We start from the raw sequence: 19,286 nt of genomic DNA on the forward strand, positions 1-19,286 counted from the left end.
AGAAAACGATACACCGTAAATGTGCTTATTGAGTTTTGTCACTTTTATAACATAATTCGTATGATAATATTATTTTTTTCCAGAAAATAAATAAAACATAAGTTGTGTTGTAAAATGTATTGATAGAATTACATATTTAGTATTTTTTTTCTAAGTTAATTCATTGGAGTGCTGCGCCTAGCTTACTTCGTTGAATTGCTAGTGGCAAAGAGCGCTGGTGGATGTTTTTGCAAGAGTTTGACCGTATTTTATGACCCCAGCTGTGAGAGGGTGTTCGTCCCAGAAATCTTAACGGTCAAGGAAAATAGCCTTTCTCTGTAGTCACGTACGGGTCTGCTACTCGCGTAATATCGTCAGTTTATCACAACTTTCCGGGAAGTTCTATTGTTATTTATTTATAATTTAGAAATTAAAGAGTCGATCATACTAACATTTTTAACTAAGCAAATCGCATCCTGGAAGATTTTTATCTACGTAAGCAGCAAAAATCACATGCAGTTAGGAAACTTTTATTCTTTCAGAGTAAAATTCAGTCTGGAATTACCATACATTAAAAACCTTAGTTTTCTGGAGCAAAAAACGTCCCAGCACGAGCGACTTTAACACTGCTGTACACACACACTACGCAGCTTGAAATACATCAGTGGTCAGACTATTGTACCAGACACTCAAAATATACACATTAAAACCTTTAAAAAAAACACAGACAATATTTATGAAGTGATTTTGACGCTACACTCAACATATTTATGTAACATGTAGTCAAATTTCTAGAAAAAAAATATATTTCTTACCTTTTATGATTAAAATTACCAATTTAATAATAGGACGTTTAAACATTGAGGTGTTTATCACAGTTTCCATGTAGGACATTCTTTTATATTACTTTGGTGCCATAATGAGAACCGGCTTAAAAAAGTATTAAAGTTATTAAATTTACGAAACATTTTTGTGGATCATTGTAGAAATTATCATTAAGGACTCAACTGCTCATTATTGGTGTGATCACAAGGTTTCATCAGTAAACTTTTGACGTGTTACTAAGAAATGTTCATTCTACTACTGTACAAAATTTTTGCTTTGGGATAATTTTCCATGTATTAAAAATGTTTGTTTCTTAACAGCGAAATTCGTCCCGACCCGAGCCTACTTCGACAACCTCGCAGTAGTATACACTACGCGGCTCGGATCGCTTTAGTGGTCAGACTAATTGTATGAGACACTTAAAAAATATACCAATTTAAAGATGAATAAATATGCAACAACGTTTACTTTAAGCGATTTCCACGTTGGGCTCTTTAAGTTTATGTAAGATGTATTTATATTTTCTTAAAATTGAATGAAAGTGAATTCGTTAACTTTAATGATTTAAAAGGTATATTTTATAGAAACATGTTAAAACTTTGTGCTTTTTATCACTATCCTCAGATAGGGCAATGTTTCTAGATTATTTTGGGTTCCATACTGACGGTCTACTCCATAAAGTGCATTTGCAATATCCATTATTGTGGATCGTTGCATAAAATTGTCATTTTGGACTTAACTGCCCGTTTTTGGTGTGACGCACAAGGTTTGCGGCAGTACTTAAACTTTTGACGTGTTACTAAGAATTTTCATTCTACTACTGTACAAATTTTCGGCTTTGGGATAATTTTCCATGTATTAAAAACCTTTGTTTCTTCACAGCGAAATTCGTCCAGACCCGAGCCTACTTCGGCAACCTCGCAGTAGTATACACTACGCGGCTCGGATCGCTTTAGTGGTCAGACACATTGTACCAGGCTCTCAACAAATAAACTAATTTAAAATTTAAGAATTAAATCATGATCGTAAAATGGCTGCCATGGTGATTTGCGAATTTATGGAGAAATAAAAGCAGTTAAAATCTTATGTAGTTTCCAAGAGACATTATTACATCACCAATCATCTAAAGTAACAGGTTTACAAAATTTCAACATATTCAGTAACTAGTCAGTTTTTTTTCAAATGTGTTAGTATTAACAATCTGGACCATATCTAGTCTGTGAGGTCTGTATTGTTACAGACTATCTGTATTCCGGTATTTGGATTTTGAAGCTACTTAATGATTCGCTTTCAATGTCTATTAAAATATACCTAATGCTGATTGCAGGAATATTTCTACTCGATTTCAAAGTTATAATTCCTGAACATTTGTAGCAGACACATTTCAATGTAACACTTACTGATTTTCGAGTTGTGTTGAGGTTTCACATGCGTGGCCCCTGCTCTGGTAACAATGAGTCATCACAACCGGTGCCGTCTGTACGAGCGTCTACATAAGTTATCCTGAAATATGTTCTTAAATATTAATTCAAGTGAATTCTTAAAATCCTACACACCTTATCTTAAGTGTCGTAAATGAATCGTTATATTTTATAAATCCATATAATATAGGAGCCATAATGGCGCGAAGCAATGGACGCGATACGAATAATATTTTTTTTACCAACCACTACATCAGTAAATATTTGTGGTTTCCATTCGCTATGAATTCAAGCATGTAACATGCTTCTTCAATTCGGCCACAGTTAAATGGGAGGCTCTGAATCACTGAAAACTCCTCAACAAAATCAACGATGAATCACAGGCATTACAACAAACAGTTGTCACAAGTCAAGTAGGCAATGAGCAGGTGACATTTTTCGAGTTCGTAGAGGATTGTTGAGACTATCCTACAGGTCAATGGCAACGCGCCCTTACGCGCATGGTTAATACCCCGCATGAGTAGAGTGTAAAGGCGTAAGCCTGAGACACATCTAGGTCCTCATCTAACCGCGCACACTAAGATTTAACTCAGGATAGGGTGAAAAATATTTACTAATTTTGCAGTCCTAACAGTCACCAACGAATAGCCAGCATAATAAATAAATAAGCTCACGAATATTGTTCGTGAATGAAGGCGAAGCTGATACTTTGGAAACGTTACCAGCAGATATTAAATAATTTTTAACTATTATTTACGTAGCTTACTTCTTAAAACTGCATTCATGTAAACTGATTTTGTGTGAGACTATGTTGAGTGTTTTCTGCTACACTTAGTTTTCTGAAAAAAGTCTATTGTGGCTTAATAAACTTGTTAACATTGGTGCCTGTCATAAAAAAAAACTCAAACGTAATTATACGGATACATGTTGAGTATAGTTAATGAATGGTTCACGCATTGCTGAAAAAACCAAAAAAAAAAAAAAAAAAAACATGTTTAAAATTTTACACATCTTTTTGTTGTCGCATCGCGTCCATCGCGTTGTACATACGTAACTCTGAAAAATAAATATAAATGGTAAAAAAAGCTATAATAAAATAATCTCGTATCTTTCTTTATTCTTTTTTCTAAGCGCTCTAATGGTTTTCGATAGTTTTGTTCTTTTGTGTACGCTGCTTGGTGGAGGTTTCTTCTGCATTTTATTCCTGAATAAATCTCACGCTTACAACAAAAAACATCTAGCTAAATCACTGTGCTAAATAATAACAGAGAATAACCATTCAATTATACGCCGAGCTATACCAAACACGTTCTCTTATCTACTGAAAATGAGTACGTTGACCTTCATATCAGTTTCCCGCGAAATCCCGTCTCCCCTTCGTAAACAGCAGACAGCTGTGGCTGGGTGGGAACAAGCTGCAAAAAGTTTGGAAAACTGTCGCAAGGTGTCACTACTGTCCAGCGCGCTCCATAATTCCTCGTATCCGAGCTTGCACGCTGCTCAAATTTCTACAGCTACATTTTTACTTTAGGTCCGACTGCAATAAGCTAAAGACTAAAATAAAGTCAATCATTCAGCCGACATATATGTAGGCGTTTGAATTACAAATGAAAACGCGAATGTTATTAAATTCGCAAATGAATATCACGTAATTTCGTAGCAGCTTATTTATTAAAATTCAAATTGTAAATACGTTAAATTAATAATGATTACAGATAAAATAATGGTCACAGTTATATCTCCCGTGTCTGAAAATTTATCTGCGAAAGTTTTACCACTGAATTCTTTATAGTTTTTTAATAAAGCTTGAATTTAAAAAATTCCCGAAAATCAGCAATAACTTAATTAAAATAAAAAAATAAAAAAATAAATTTTACACCAGAATGGTTCAAATCTTCTCTAGCAGCTGAATCATTAACAAATATATTGTTTTTTTTTAATACGATGCTGGTGCACCAATCCCCTTAATGAAATCCTGACCTATTGACTGTACGATGTGTGGGTTCAGTATTCCTTTGTCGCAGTGCTGGCGTGCCAAGTGTTAGATGTGTGACACGCGGAACAGAATTCAGTCAGCGGTGGTGCATTTTGAGTGTAACACTCTGTGAATAGTTTCCAGGTTTTTTATAGGTAGCTTTCAAAGAAATACTACCTATTGTAGCCGTTACCATAGTGAGACTTCCGGAAATTTTTTTATATAGTTTTTCGTTTCATGGTCCATAGACCCCAAAATCATCGTCAACTCAAAAGTTTATATATATATATATATATATATATATATATACACATGCATACCTCGTAGGTGTAATACCAAAATATTTTGTCTGGATAATTTTTTTGACACGACCAACCATAAATGAAAGGGGTTGAAAGACTAAAAAAAAAAATCATTACTCCCTTCGTAGGCGCAACATCAAATTCTTACGAATTTTTTTATTAATCTTGTAATTTATATCTAAAACTTTTGTCTGAAACAATTTTTGATTAGATGAACCATCGCGGCAAGGTATTAAAAAAATAAGGGGTAGAATTTAAAAAAATAATATTCATAACTAGTAGGGATATTATCAAATCCGTTCAAATTGTTTGTGAATCTTATTTTTGCCTAAACTCGCGTAAACGTTCGTGAACGATGCGGGCTTGGTGTGTACCAAGTTTTTTTCTTTTTTTCTTTTTTTCCAGATTGGCTACTTTATTTTGTGTCCGGTTCTTAAACTTTTAGATCTATTGTTACAGACCTGTGCAAAGTAGGTGAACGAGATCGTGGTGCTCTATGAATGAGGCAGGCAGTGGCGGATCCAGAGGTTCACCTCGGAGGAAAAAATGTCTTAAAATCACTACATTTGTATTTAATCTACTCACACTACACATAACATCCAACCACCAGATTTTATTATTCTACAAGAAATTCATTAGTTATATTAAAATATTTTATTGGTTTCAGAAACAATCATTTTTGTCGGCAATATTAATGTAGCAGACAACTGGTTTTTTTGGGGGGGGGGGGGCATTTGCCCCTGGTGCCCCCCCTTGGATCCGCCACTGGAGGCAGGTATTCCTCTAGTTGTCGACTCGTCTAGAAGGCCACGTCACGGTGCAGTTATCTGGGGGTATCTATCAAACACAGTTATCAGGCACGGAGTGATAACAGCGTCATAGGTGCGGCTCGTTGTGTTCCAGTCTGTGTAATTGTTCACTGTCGAACTTTTTGAAGTTGTACTTCTTTAGGCGCGTTATGGAACAATGATGCGAGTGAATTTTTACAATGCGAGCGCACCGTGAAACGAAATTTTCACAGGAAGATAGATGGCAGACCCACGTTTATGAACATAAAACCGTGTAGAGTTACTTTTATAAACATTAGGGGGACATGCCAAATTCCAACTATGAACGTAAAACATTTTAAAACTCACATTATGTATGTTGGAAAGTTGCTTTTACTTAAACGATTGAAATCAGTCTGTAAATACTTCCTACAAACAAACCTTATTAAGCTAATTCGACATAATTTTTTAAAAAACTTAACATAAAAAATAATAAAAAAATACCCAGTGGCGAGATTTGAATCCCACCCCCTTCAGGTTAACAAGCGCACTTTCTACCACTAAGCTGTCGGGACAAATTTGGTTTTGGGAGGAGATAAGTATTATCAATAATGTAATGCCAATATCCTAACATGTTTTAAAACTTGAGAATACATTTTACTACGACTATTTTACTTTACCAGATATAATCAAGGGTAGTTTCACCATAAAGATTCGTTTGGTATGTATATGTGCCCTAATTATAACGAAATTGACCATATATACGGGTTTGTGTTGCTGCATGTGGGTCCGCCATCTGTATCCTACATTTCCGTTCAAAGACTTACGTTCTATTTCCACGAGAATACTCCTACCGAGAGCTCGTAGCATTGCAGACCTCTGCCCTAGTCCCGTTACGCTGTGTCCCGTTACGCTCATTGTACGCTTGCGCCGCATCTATCTCTTCCACACGATTGGAACAACCATCGATTTGACTTTTTCGAGGCACATTAAACTTGAAACACTCCCATTCGTTTCCTAATTTTCCTATCATCGTCCTATCCTTAACATAATGACACATTGGAAGAAGTTAAATAGCAAACATGTATAAAAGTTATTTTTAAAATAACCTCTTCGTTAAAGTAATAAACATATTTGAATTAATGAGTGCAAATAAAAGTAAATTTATCAATTAAATTGTAGATTTCATTTCACTCCTTTTAATCCATACAAAAGTGATAATTCAATAAAAATTATTTGATTTCATTCATAAAAGTATGCAATCATTTCATCAAGGATTTTGTTATGACGTCACGTTAAACTATCGTACGTAAACCGACTTTACGACCACCAATTTTTTAAGTAACGCAGTTGTATCAGCTGATTATATGTTCCAAGTTCATGGTGACCTAGTTGAATCATTCTTAATAGTCTTATAATTTATGTTAATATTGAACTTTATTATTCAGCAAAGCCGCTTGTCCATAATTTTTTTTTACGGGTTATCGCCTTGTTTGCTATGTTATTATTTGCGTAAATTAATTTTTTTAAATGTATTTCATTCATTTTTATGCTGGTATTTGACGTTGGTATTTATTTAAAAGCCACGAGTATGTTTCTAGAACAGTCTGTATTGTGTCGGCGAAAGTTTGTAAACAAGCAGCTACGCTACAACCACTCAGAGTTTCATAAAAGAACCTAAAAACACCCGCCTATGGAGCGACTCTGCCCGCACACTTGCTGTAACCCGTGTTGGTGCTAGGCTAGATGCTAGTTAATTTTTTTTTGTCAGTTGTAATAGTAGTACCTCACTCATCCTCACAAGCGCTAGTGTTATTTCAACGATCCGTTTTCAAAGCACATCGACGTACGTATGTGCACCACTTACTAACTTCAAAAGAGCTCATGTTTTGACCCCCCCCCCCCCCCCTTTTCATTATCCCCTCACTCACATCCCATTTTTTTCCCCCGTCTGAAGCCTCCATGGTAAATTTATGATGTGCTATTCTTTGTCCCTGCTGTTAAATGCAACTGTAGATATCAACCCACGTTGGTAATTGGCGCCCTCCAAAATAACAGTTGAGTTTACACACACATTACCTATTCATTGCGGAAAAAAGTAAGTCATTGTGGACAGAGATGACTGTCGGTCGGAAGTCGATTAAGAATGTCGGTGTCTGGTGGAGCGTATTAAAGTGATGTGCCTCTTGCAGCAGGGAAGCCTTCATTTCACAGACGAGAGAGCCACACCCGAAGTTGCCCGAAGTTCATGCTCGCTTTTTTTCCCCCCGTTCTATCTCATTGTATAAACCGGTGTGGCATTAAATTTTGCGGTCGATTAGGATAGGTTAGCTACATTATAAATACTTTAAAAACATTGTGGATGGTTGGTTATATTAGGTAAGTATAGCTACATTAAAAATACTGTAAAATAATTTTATGGTTGCTTAGCAAATAAGTTTTTAATATGTAGCCATCCAGCGCTAGGAAACCGTTTACATGATTTCACAGTATCTTTAATGTAGCTATTCTAACCAAATCAACCGTCCAAAATGTTTTAAAGTATTTATAATGTAGCTAACCTAACCTAATTGACCATTAGTTATGAGTTGTCCAAAATAAACATTAACTGACCCTCCAAAAAACAATTACAAATAAATACCGTTGCCTTGTTTATGGTCTTTCCTTTTATCAACATATTTATTTACAATGAACAAAAAAAAAAAAGGAAGATGCACGATCGGGCGTTTGGCTCCCTCGTCTGTGAAAAGAAGGCTTCCCACGGGTTGCCTTGGCGGGGATTGGCGCATGTGACAGGGGCCTCGTGACTGGACAGCGGTCGCCGGGTCGGGCAGTGACTCACGCGCGCTATCTCCCCTTCGCTGTGCAAGCTGCGTTCCGTTACTAGCTACTAGCTACTAGTTACCGCTAGGACGGCTTCCGTGCACTCATATTGCCTGTGGATCGAAACTACAGAGTCAATCACGAGTCAGCAAATTATTTTTAACTGTATGATCAGTTATTGTTTTTAGTTTGTAAATTCAGAATTCCTACAGTCTGGCACTATTATAATTGTAATTTAAATATTTCGCACGTATGAGACTAAGTAATTAGCACAGCGCTGCTGAAAACTTGCCTCCCTCCCCCCGCACCTTGTAATTCTGCTCTAGGGAATTTGTTCAGTAGCGAGTGGGGCGGGGCTGCCGGCAGCTGGGGTTATTTGAGCGGCTGACGTTGGCAGCACTGGTAGCGAGACGGTTACCGCCACCCCTCTCCCATTCTTTCTTTTTTTATCGTGTTCATTCCTTTCCCGCGGCGGTTGGCAGACACTGTTCCTGTCCCAGTCGCTGATGTGTCGGGCGAGCGCTAGTGTCGTGTGTCGCGTGTCGCGTGTCGCGTGTCGCGTGTCGGCGTGTGTCGTGTCGGGACATGAAACACTACTATTGCCACGGCTGCAGACAGTGATCACTGGATTATCGCGCCAGGTAACTGCCTTGTTCTGTTGTTTGCATCGCTGTCACCGGCCCGGCCCTGCCCTGTTCCCAGAGCAGCCTTCCTGTCCGAAACCGGTCACGCCAGTTAACGGTGAATCCACCGCGACGGACTGCGTTGCTGTGTTTTAAGTATGCGGCTTTCAATTCGTCACGTGTGAGATTTTAGTGGTGATATTGAGAAGTGATCATTCTTCAAGCACTGATGTGCATGTATCCACAGCAATTTCCGTAGCCCTGTGAACAATCAAGCTTTTAGTCATTGAAGATTTTGTTACTTTTATCATGGTTGGAGGCAAAAAAATGGCGATTTTATTAAATGCCGGTATCAAAGCAGGTATTAAGTGTTCAAAAGTTGTTAAACCAATGCTGTGTTTTACAACGGTCATGTGAACCTTATAAAAAGGTGCACGTTTATCATAAGCTTTTTTCGTGATTAACGAAGCTTACCGAATTACGAACGCTACGTAGTTGATATTCGTGGTAATAAAAGTTTTCTTGTGTCGAATTGTGCAGCTGTAACACGACTTAGACGTTCTTCTCGCTGCACAAACACCGGTGTGAATATGCGGACTACACTGTAATGTGGCTTTTAAAACTAATCTGAATTGTGTTTAATAGCTATACGAGAAAAGGAAACCACGCATAATTTTTAATTACTTTGTGCAATTGACATTTTGTATAAGAAGGCAGTCGCTTCCGTACTAGACGTAGCAAAACCAGGAGTTATCGCAGGGTGTGGGTGGGGGTAGGGTTAGGGGAGGGGGTTGTAAATCCCCTCCAAGTAATATAAAAAAAATCCAACGCTCTTTGCAGTAACTTCGCGACACGAGGGAAATAGAAAAAAATTGGTTGTCTGTAAAGTCGGTTTACGGACGATAGTTTAACGTGACGTCATAACAAAACATTGATGAAATGATTGCATACTTTCATGAATAAAATTGAATCATTTGTATTGAATTATCACTATTTTGTATGGATACAAAGAAGGAGTGAAATGAAAGCTACAATTTAATTGATACATTTACTTTTATTTGCACTCATTAATTCAAATATGTTTATTACTTTAACGAACAGATTATTTTAACTATAGCTTTTATACATGTTTGCGATTTAACTTCTTCCAATCTGTGTTATTCTGTAAAGGATAGGACGATGATAGGAAAAGTAGGAAACGAATGGGAGTGTTTCAAGTTTAATGTGCCTCGAAAAAGTCAAATCGATGGTTGTTCCAATCGAGTGGAAGAGATAGATGCGGCGCAAGCGTACAATGAGCGTAACGGGACAATGTGCGTAACGGGACACTTTCGTGCGTGCAGCCGGCGTTCATATATTTATTAGACGTTGTCACGTCAAAAAGTATCTGCCAGTTTAATCAATCATTACCATAAAGTCGACGTTTACGGGGAAACCAGAATTGTGTGTTAGACGAAGTGATAGGGTTGACTGCGCTTGGCACATCACAGGCACTATCAGCGTTATTAATAAACTTCGCGGACTTGCAGCGAATATTTATTATTCAAATTTAAAATTGAGAACATTGAGCTATTGAAAATTAAGCTATTTGTACATGACTTATACTTTTCCGCAATGAATAGGTATATGTGATATAAATATGTATGCGTAAACTCGCCTGTTACTTTTGATGTCGCCAGTTAACAACAGGGGTTGATACCTACAATTGCATTTAAAACCGGGACAAAGAATAGCACGTCATAAATTTAATAGTATGGAGGCTTCGGATAGGGAAAAAAATGGGATGTTAGTGAAGGTGGGGTCAGGACAGCTATTTTGAAGTTACTAAGTGGTGCACATACATAACGTCACTGTGCTTTGAAAGCGGTTTGTTGAATGAATACTTAGCACTTGTAAGGATGAGAAAAGCACTATTATTCCAGGGTGGCAACCTTCGCATGTGTAAATCAGTAAACCAAATTTTAAAACACTACAAACCCTAGTACATATATACTTTGTGATCTTTTTAGTACCAACATCTACACACATTCCGTTTTCCATTATGTAATGCCATTTTTTTGATCTGTTATGAAATAATCAAGTAAGCATTCTAGCAGCAAAATTCAAAATTCGTGTATACGTAGCAATTTTGAGTATAATTTACAGATTGAAATGTTGGCAAACTGTTATCTTTATTCAATTGCAATTCATTCAGCAGTCGGATGGTGATTTGCTGTTGGTGCTCACGGCTCATGGATCAGCCAGTGGGCCATGTATGTAGTGGTGGTTGTGTTTCATGGAGCTGTGATCGTGTCTGGCTTGGCGTGCGCGTGAAGTTGGACTCTCAAATGATATTTCCCACAATCATGTTACCTGCAGCCAATCAGATGACCCGAAAAATTCCGCCCGTCCGTCAAAACTTTACCATGTTTAAACTTTTGACGGACGGGTGGAATTATAACCTCAAGATTGTCTGAAATGCATTGCCTTAATTAAAAAAAAGTTCATTTGTTACAGCTGCTTCCATATAATGTTTTCAACTTGCGTTTGAACTTTTCAAGGTTTGATATTTAAAAAAAAATACGGAGACACGTGTAATAATTAGAGACTGGAAAAATTCGCGCTTTCGATAACCTCTAGGATAGACTCCACAACCTCCTACATAGTCAGGCAAATGCCATCTGCTCATTGGCTATTGACTCGTGACACCTGTCAACTGGGACGCTTGCGATTCGATACTTTTTTTTTTGAAGGTTTTCCATTGGCTCAAAGTCCTTCAGATAAACTGTAAGCCAATCACAGAAGCAATATAAAGGTACAGTTGTTTGGATTCTAGCATATCGTAAAATAAACCCGCGAATTTTTCCGGTCTCTAGTAATAATATACAGTAACTCGAAAATGTATTTAAATAAATATTCTAGTGATTAATGATTTATAAGATTGTAGCGTACTTAACGTCGAGTGTGCGGCATCCAAGTGTAATATGCTGGACGGGACGGGGGACGCACCACAACGCCGAAATGCCAAATTGACCACAACGCCGACCGCTAGGAAACTTCTGTGTACCACAACGCCGAAAAATGTCATTGCAGGACTGCCACAAAGGTTAGGTTAGACTAGGTTAGGCTAGGCTAGGCTAGGCTAGGATAGGCTAGGTTAAGTAAGGTTATATTACGCTAGGTTAGGTTAGGTTTGATTGTGGTATTTCGGCGTTAAGGTACATTTAAGAAACGCACACAAATTCATTCAGTTGTTATTTCGGCGTTGTGGTACACAGCAGTTTTCTAGCTGTCGGCGTTGTGGTCAATTTTGACATTCTGCGTTATGGTAACGACCCTGCTGGACGTGCGGATGCAGGTGAATCGCTGGACTTGTTGGGGCCGGCAGCAGGGGGGCGCGGCCTTGGTGGTCCGCAGTGGCGCCGTGGGTCGATACCCACTGCACCGGGGCACGGAGTTGCGGCATGCACCCCGCTGCAGTCTCGCCCCCTTCTTCCCTTCATCCCTCTCATAGTCTCATCCCCCAGTCTTACCATCACCCGTGTTGGGAAGGCACTTTTTCTTTCTTTCAGATAGTGTTTTTGTCTTATGCAAGGTTCTGATCGAGATTAAAATGGAGAGAGAACAAGGCAATTTATGAATTTTATTTATTACTAAAAAATATTTTTTTTTTTTTTTTAAATTATATCCAGTGTTTACCATCAAACGGTACCGCTCCCTTGTTCTCATAGGTTGAAAGTTGAATCCATGCTTCCACCGGAGGATCACGCAAATAATTGCGACTGATGCAAGTCCACGGAATTGTCCATACACACGTCACCGCACCAGTCCTACATCCCACAACACGTATTGTGTGCACGGCACACCCATTGTTCCCGGTAATCTTCAACCAACCACCGAAGTTGCTCCAAATTTCCGCACATAACTAACTCTCTAAAAACACGAACCGAACAACAGACAAAAAATGGCGCCTGGTAACGGTATTCTTCCACAGTCAGTGTCACTAACAAATCAGTTAAATTACCTCCTAACATCATTTATAGACTAGTTTATACTAAACATCCAGGAAATTTGACGTTTTGTCAAAGAGGAAAGTGTGGTAAATTTCTTCCAGATAGGTGTGAATATCCTGAATAAGCAAATGTTTATGATCAATTTTCTAGAATCGCCACTAGTCATTGTTCGCAGATTTGTTGCTCGGCTGCAACATTTGTTTTGGAAAATAATCACTGGTATTGGATTTGTAAGGGTTGAAAGCGGCGAGTATGTTGTTTTCTCGCGAGGACTCGCCTGCCTGACGCGCCTCGCCGCGGTGGTTTCTGGGAACCGACCACTCCGCCTCCTCGGGCCTTGTGTGGCGAGGTCGAGTGTGAATCAGCACGCCGGCGCCGTGCCTGCCTTCCGTCCGTGCTTTGAATATATATATATATATATTGTATAGAAGTCGCGAGTGGATAGGATTTACTCTACGTTTTTCAGGAGCGTATGATGAGCAGCTTGGGAACTTCACCGCTGCAGTGCGCTGCCGTAACGCCCTGCACCGTCTTAGGTTGTTATTTACACGTTAGAGCGCAGCACTGTCGCCCGCTGTCATTCCCCGCACCCCCCGCACCCATCATTCACTACAGCTCAAGGTCGTTCAACGGGAGGGGGAAGGGGTGTTTGAAGAGTTCGACACTTGTCCGCTAGGGACCACCACAAGTCGATGCCCTAGAGATGGTGGCGATTGCGGCGGTGAATTAACCAACTACCTCAAAACCGTATTAGAAATTTTAATCTGGGCTGGCGACTTCTATACAGTATATATATATTCAAAGGTCCATGGGAAGCCTACGATTCACGCCGAGTATTCGACATGCCCGAACTTCACCGAATACTTGCCTTCGAGTGTCTTCTGAATTCTTTTGTTTAGGTGAAAAAACGCCTGTTTTAAATGCCGGACATAAACGAATAAAGGTAGGAATTTTCATAACAATAATACAAATTAAGCCATTAAAACCAAGACTAATATTTGAGTAAATATACGAACATTATCATCTTTTACATTCGTCTTGCAATGTCATCAAATTAAAATGCGATGTAATTAACTTAAGATTTATTTGTTTGGATATTGTTGCGCAAGTAATAAGAAAAAAAAATACGTGAGTTCCTACTGTTCATCTTTTGTCCCGGTTTGTTAGGTCAGGCCAGTTACATTATAAATACTTTAAAACTAAACAGCCATTAAAAATAATTCATATCATTTTTAATGTCCGCTTAGTTTGAAAGTATTTATAATGAAACTGACCTGACATAATCGACCATTTTAACTAATTAGGCATTCACGAACACACGGCAAAATAAAAAATGCGTTTTTTTCACCTAAACAAAAGAATTCCGAAGTCACCGGAGGCAGGTATTCGGTAATCTTCGGGCATGTCGAGTACTCGGCGTGAATCGTAGGCTTCCCTTCCGTCCATAGGGGAACTGTACCAACTTAACCCTGCCAGACTAGGTTTGCTGAGCAGGAAGCCCCCATGAACCTTAGGCTCAATGGTACCACAAATTATATAAATAAATAACTACGCCGACTGGCTCACCACGCAGCCTTTACAATATTTGGAATTAAAATATTAAATGAAATAGGTATAAAATACTAACAATAGTCTTTGGAAGTCAACCATATCTTGATTTATATATATATATATATATATATATATATATATATATATATATATATATATATATATATATTTAAATATCCAACACGGTATTACGCTGACAAGATTTATAAATTAATCCAAATGACCGTCGAAAAGTGAATGACTAGGTCCCATGTTCCAGCCACCCAAGAAAAATTTAGCACCTAAAGGAAGCTTGACCATGAAAAATGAAATCACATTTAAAAAATCGAGAAAAGTCAGCAAAGGAGAGCATAACCAAATATACAACTGACTGGAATTTTAAAGAAACATTTTAGAGAAGAAATTAAAGTCAACACCATACCTCAAAATGAAGGCAATGCCACTACACCAAGCAGAAATCCACCAGAGGTAGCTGAAACGGTGAGTCACAGCAACACCGAGCCGAAGCTGCAATCATTCTAGAGAACGCCATGCAGCAGAAATCCCACAGGAGAGATGTCATGCAGCAACAAACCTAGTGCACAAAATCAAAACAAGAACAGTACCAAAAATAAGAACGGGGAAACTTGGAATAAAAGTGGCTAAACCAACTAAAGTTATTAGAATCAAGACATTAAACAACAGTTACAAGTGCAATGTGTGGCACAACATGATACAGCTGCATTGTGTGGAAAGATAGACAAGACATTCAACACCAACACAGTCAACATCCCCACACAACATACCATAACCTACAAAAATTAACTAGAAGCCACGATTATTGTTCAATTTTAAAAGATTACTAACCATACAAACGAAATAGAATAATGAGTCAAAGATAGCACTGAAACTTTTATTATTATTTTTAAAAATAAACAAAAAATATATATTACTAACCAAAAATAAAACTATCATTAAATGAGCAATCGGATCTTCCATGGCAGACATAGGATTTAATAAGAAAAATGACAGGTCGGCGAAGATAAGTGTTAGCGAAGCCTTAACACTTACAGAATGGTAATGGCTCAAGAGCTCTAAGGACCGCAAAATGCAAACGAATTTCCCAAAAGTTTGCCCACTGGCTAAACTTGCCAAAGTCAACAAAACAATAGAAAAATCTAATGTCTTCTTGAAGTCTCTTTCTTCGAACAACAAAAAATCGCAAACATACAATGCTTTAACCTACGAAACTTTCAATAATGGTGCTTACAATAATTCAAAGATCAAAACAACATCGGTATTGACTGAAGAAAACCACTGACCTTTTGCTGCAACCTTCTGAAACAAAACAATTAAAAACAAAACACGTTAAAAATAGTGAAATATAAACGAACACAAAATTATTGGCTTAAGTAAATAAAATTTAAACACTAAAACAGCTACGACAAAATTAACGACAGCAAATTACCAAACTTACGTGATTTAAAATATTGTTACAGGTTAAAGATATCTTGTTACACCAATTATTAAATTACGTGCAACGAATAGCACGAAACACCATGAAAACTAAACATGAGGATAACGAGTAAATATCTTAAAGAATAATAAAATACATACCCCAGATGACCTATAACAAAGATGGGCAAAACAAACGTTAAACAAGATTCAAACAGAAAGGGAAACCTAACTCATAACGACTTGAGAAAAAAAATTGTGGTAACACGTACATGAGTTAGGTTACGAAAAAACATGCCCACAGAGCGACATGACACCAACACACCAAGTAACAGAAACATACACTGCAAAACTATTGCCAACTTAACTGCTTAAAACATTTGGTTATGAGTTTAGATTTCAGAACAATAATTGAAACAAAAATTATGTAGGTAAATATGTAGTGTACGGATTATCGTCAAAAAAAATGTTAAAAATCTGAAATAACTTGCTTTTTATGCTCTTTTACGTCCTCTTGTTTCTTTTATTATTAACTTTAAATAATTTTCAGTGTTGAAATGGCCTTGTAGAGTTCTAACGATGTGTACACACAAAATATAATACATCGGTAAAAACTAAGTTGTCTATTTGCAACCCAGGGACATACAGCACAAAACTCACCCAATTGGCGGTGCGGAAAAACTATTATTACATTAAGTTGATAAACAAGCCGAAATAAACACTTAGTTTGTTACATTATGTTACACCTAAACAAAATGGAAGTGTAAATAAATCGGGAAGCCTACAACTCACGTTGTTTCGGTTCCCTACCACGTTCGTGCAACTTCGGATTTCTCTCAAAAATTGAAATTAAAAAAATCGAAGGGTTAGGTCAGTTACAACATGCTTGTTTTCATTGGAAACTTTTGATTTAGCGGCTGAAGTGGCGTTAATACCAAAACGCAAAACTTCGGAAATCTTCGGAAATTCTTGCAGGGAACCGAAACTACGTGAGTTGTAAGCTTCCCAAATAAATCACTTCCCCGCATCCAACATGTTCATAGATATTACATACAGCCACAGAATAAACAATTGGTTGTTTATTCTGTGATACAGCTAGACGTTAACACTTGCGACAAATTCTTGGGAGTTTGTCTCTGTTCCTAAATCAACACCATATAATACCTTATTTTTTTCATTATTTATAAATTTTAGTTGTTAAGCTATTGTTTTAAATTTTGTAATATTTTTTTTTTCATACTGTAGTACAATCTTGACACTTTACAACAGCTTTGTATTATATATATATAACACACCAAAGATTCATACCAGAGGTTATGATACTATATAAATCACAAAAACAAAAAAAAAACGCTTTACCATAAATATGTATGTGTATATACATATAAACATGTGAAGTTACAAAAAAAAAACATACGTGACGTTCAGTTTGCGAAACAAAAAAATAAAAAAAGTTAAGAAAACCGAGCATGCACCACAAACCACTGTGCCATGGCCTAGAACAAACACCGAAATGGGAATTACCACTTATTACTATTATGCAATATTTTTTCCCCCAGGAAAATATAACTTTATAATAGCCAAACGAGTGACAAGAAGGCCTAATGGCGTGTGGGTGTGGTTTTGTAAACAACGCAGCCAACACAAGAATCTCTAAAGCATGAAAGACGTCACCAACCCTACAACTTAAAATCGTAAAATTGTACGAAACATAATTTCTACTCCTGTCGTCTTTTGATAATTCAAATCGATAAGTGAAATAGTCTAATTTGATATTCGTTTTCTTTCACTGCGCGTAAATTTAAAAGCTGTAATAATGATATGTATAAAATAAGAAATGTTGACAGACTTCTATTGCATATAGCGTCTACGTATTAAAAAATTCTCGGAACACTTATTTTTAAATATGGCCGCCGGAAACTCAAGCCAAAACTCATAGTTGCACGTTTAAAAATACTTTCGTACTTTACAAACCAGGCGTAACAATATCTTGGGGCGTCAGGAATGTCAGTATCTGAGGCTGATGGCCAGCTAAGGGGGGTTGCGCAGAATACAGAATATTATTGGGAAGCCTTCATTTCACAGACGAGAGCCCACACCCTTAGTTCCCCGAAGTTCATGCTCGCCTTTTTTTTTTTTTTTTCGTTCTATCTCATTGTATAAACCGGTGTGGCATTAAATTTTGCGGTCGATTAGGATAGGTTGGCTACATTATAAATACTTTAAAACGTTGTGGATGGTTGGTTGTATTAGGTAAGTATAGCTACATTAAAAATACTGTAAAATCATTTTATGGTTGCTTAGCAAATAACTTTTTAATATGTAGCTATCCAGGGCTAGGAAACCGTTTACATGATTTCACATTATCTTTAATGTAGCTATCCTAACCAAATCAACCGTCCACAATGTATTAAAGTATTTATAATGTAGCTAACCTAACCTAATTGACCATTAATCATGAGTTACAATGAACAAAAATAAACCGAAGATGCACGATCGGGTGTTTGGCTCTCTCGTCTGTGAAAAGGCTTCCCGTGTTTCACGACCCGGCGCTGCCTGCTCACGTGAGCACGTGACTGCCGGCGGGCGGAAGTCCCGTGGCACACGTAACCGAGCCGCTTTCACCCGAGCAGGACTGCCAACTGTCCAATGTGCGCGCGTGTACACTCATCCCGTTATACTGCTTTGGGCGCGGTATGGAAAATGGGGAGAGTGCAACGAAATTTTCACAGGATGGAAAAAAAGAAAAGGGCTACATACAAATATCGTTTATATACGTCCTTTTAAATATTTTACTTCATTGATTTAAATTAAATGGAGCCACATTTAATTTAAAAAAAAACATTAATTGTGAATGTTAGTGATTGAAAATTGTGTTCATAAACTTTTTCTAGTGTATTAACATACGTGAAGTTATGTTCCCGCACGAACATTTATTTGCATTATAAATTATTTAGTTATTAAATAAATAATTTGAATTAATAATTTAAAATTTACCTAGGATATTTTACTTGCGTGTATTTGCTGTATGTTAACTACACTGCAATTTATTGTACTTCGTCTTGGAACGAGTGTAAGACTGGCTAACTTTTAAGTTTTTTTTTCCCAGTTGTCTTTTGGAAGAAGACAATTACAAAAGTTTCAAATTTATGTAAAGCTCTAAAGCTCTAGGTATGGACATAGACGTGTGTTGGATGTGTTGTCACTGCTGGTTGGGAACGTGTCGGACACATCTCAGTCGCCCGTCGATGGCTGTGACACCCGATTGTTTATCAGCGCTCTGCTCGCGATAAGATACCAGCTCGCTCTGTGCGAATGCAACAGCACTCTGCTGCCTGCGTGCATCGCAGCAGATCTGATCTCTTCCAGGGATATTCAATCCTAACTTCCCTCAAGCGCACAGCAATCCTGAAATGTTTAACAAATTATTTTCTTGTAAATAAGAGGCGTGGGAGAGACAAGATTTTTAGTTACGAGGTAATTTATTTCTTCCAGGCGGTTAGAATTATATTACCATTGTATTCGCAAGGGAAAAATATATTAGGCTATTGTGTATTCCATGCCAAGTGACAAAATGTGCATAGGGCTTATATG

General features: G+C 37.5%; 1 protein-coding gene across 21 annotated transcripts in view; it reads left to right on the plus strand.

Moving 5' to 3' along the window:
- Nucleotides 1-19,286, plus strand: part of LOC134534298 (spectrin beta chain) — a 137,319-nt gene that overhangs the window by 41,433 nt on the left and 76,600 nt on the right. For 3 of the 21 annotated variants that reach the window (XM_063372643.1, XM_063372656.1, XM_063372662.1), the window contains exon 1: nt 8,555-8,733. The exons of 17 other annotated variants lie outside the window; for them this stretch is intronic. The gene's annotated coding sequence lies outside the window, so the exon portion shown is untranslated. Of the gene's footprint in view, nt 1-8,436; nt 8,734-19,286 lie in introns of those variants that run through there. One more of the 21 variants, XM_063372664.1, reaches the window with a different exon arrangement.

Source organism: Bacillus rossius, chromosome 7 (assembly GCF_032445375.1).
Source record: "Bacillus rossius redtenbacheri isolate Brsri chromosome 7, Brsri_v3, whole genome shotgun sequence".
Taxonomy (NCBI): domain Eukaryota; kingdom Metazoa; phylum Arthropoda; class Insecta; order Phasmatodea; family Bacillidae; genus Bacillus; species Bacillus rossius.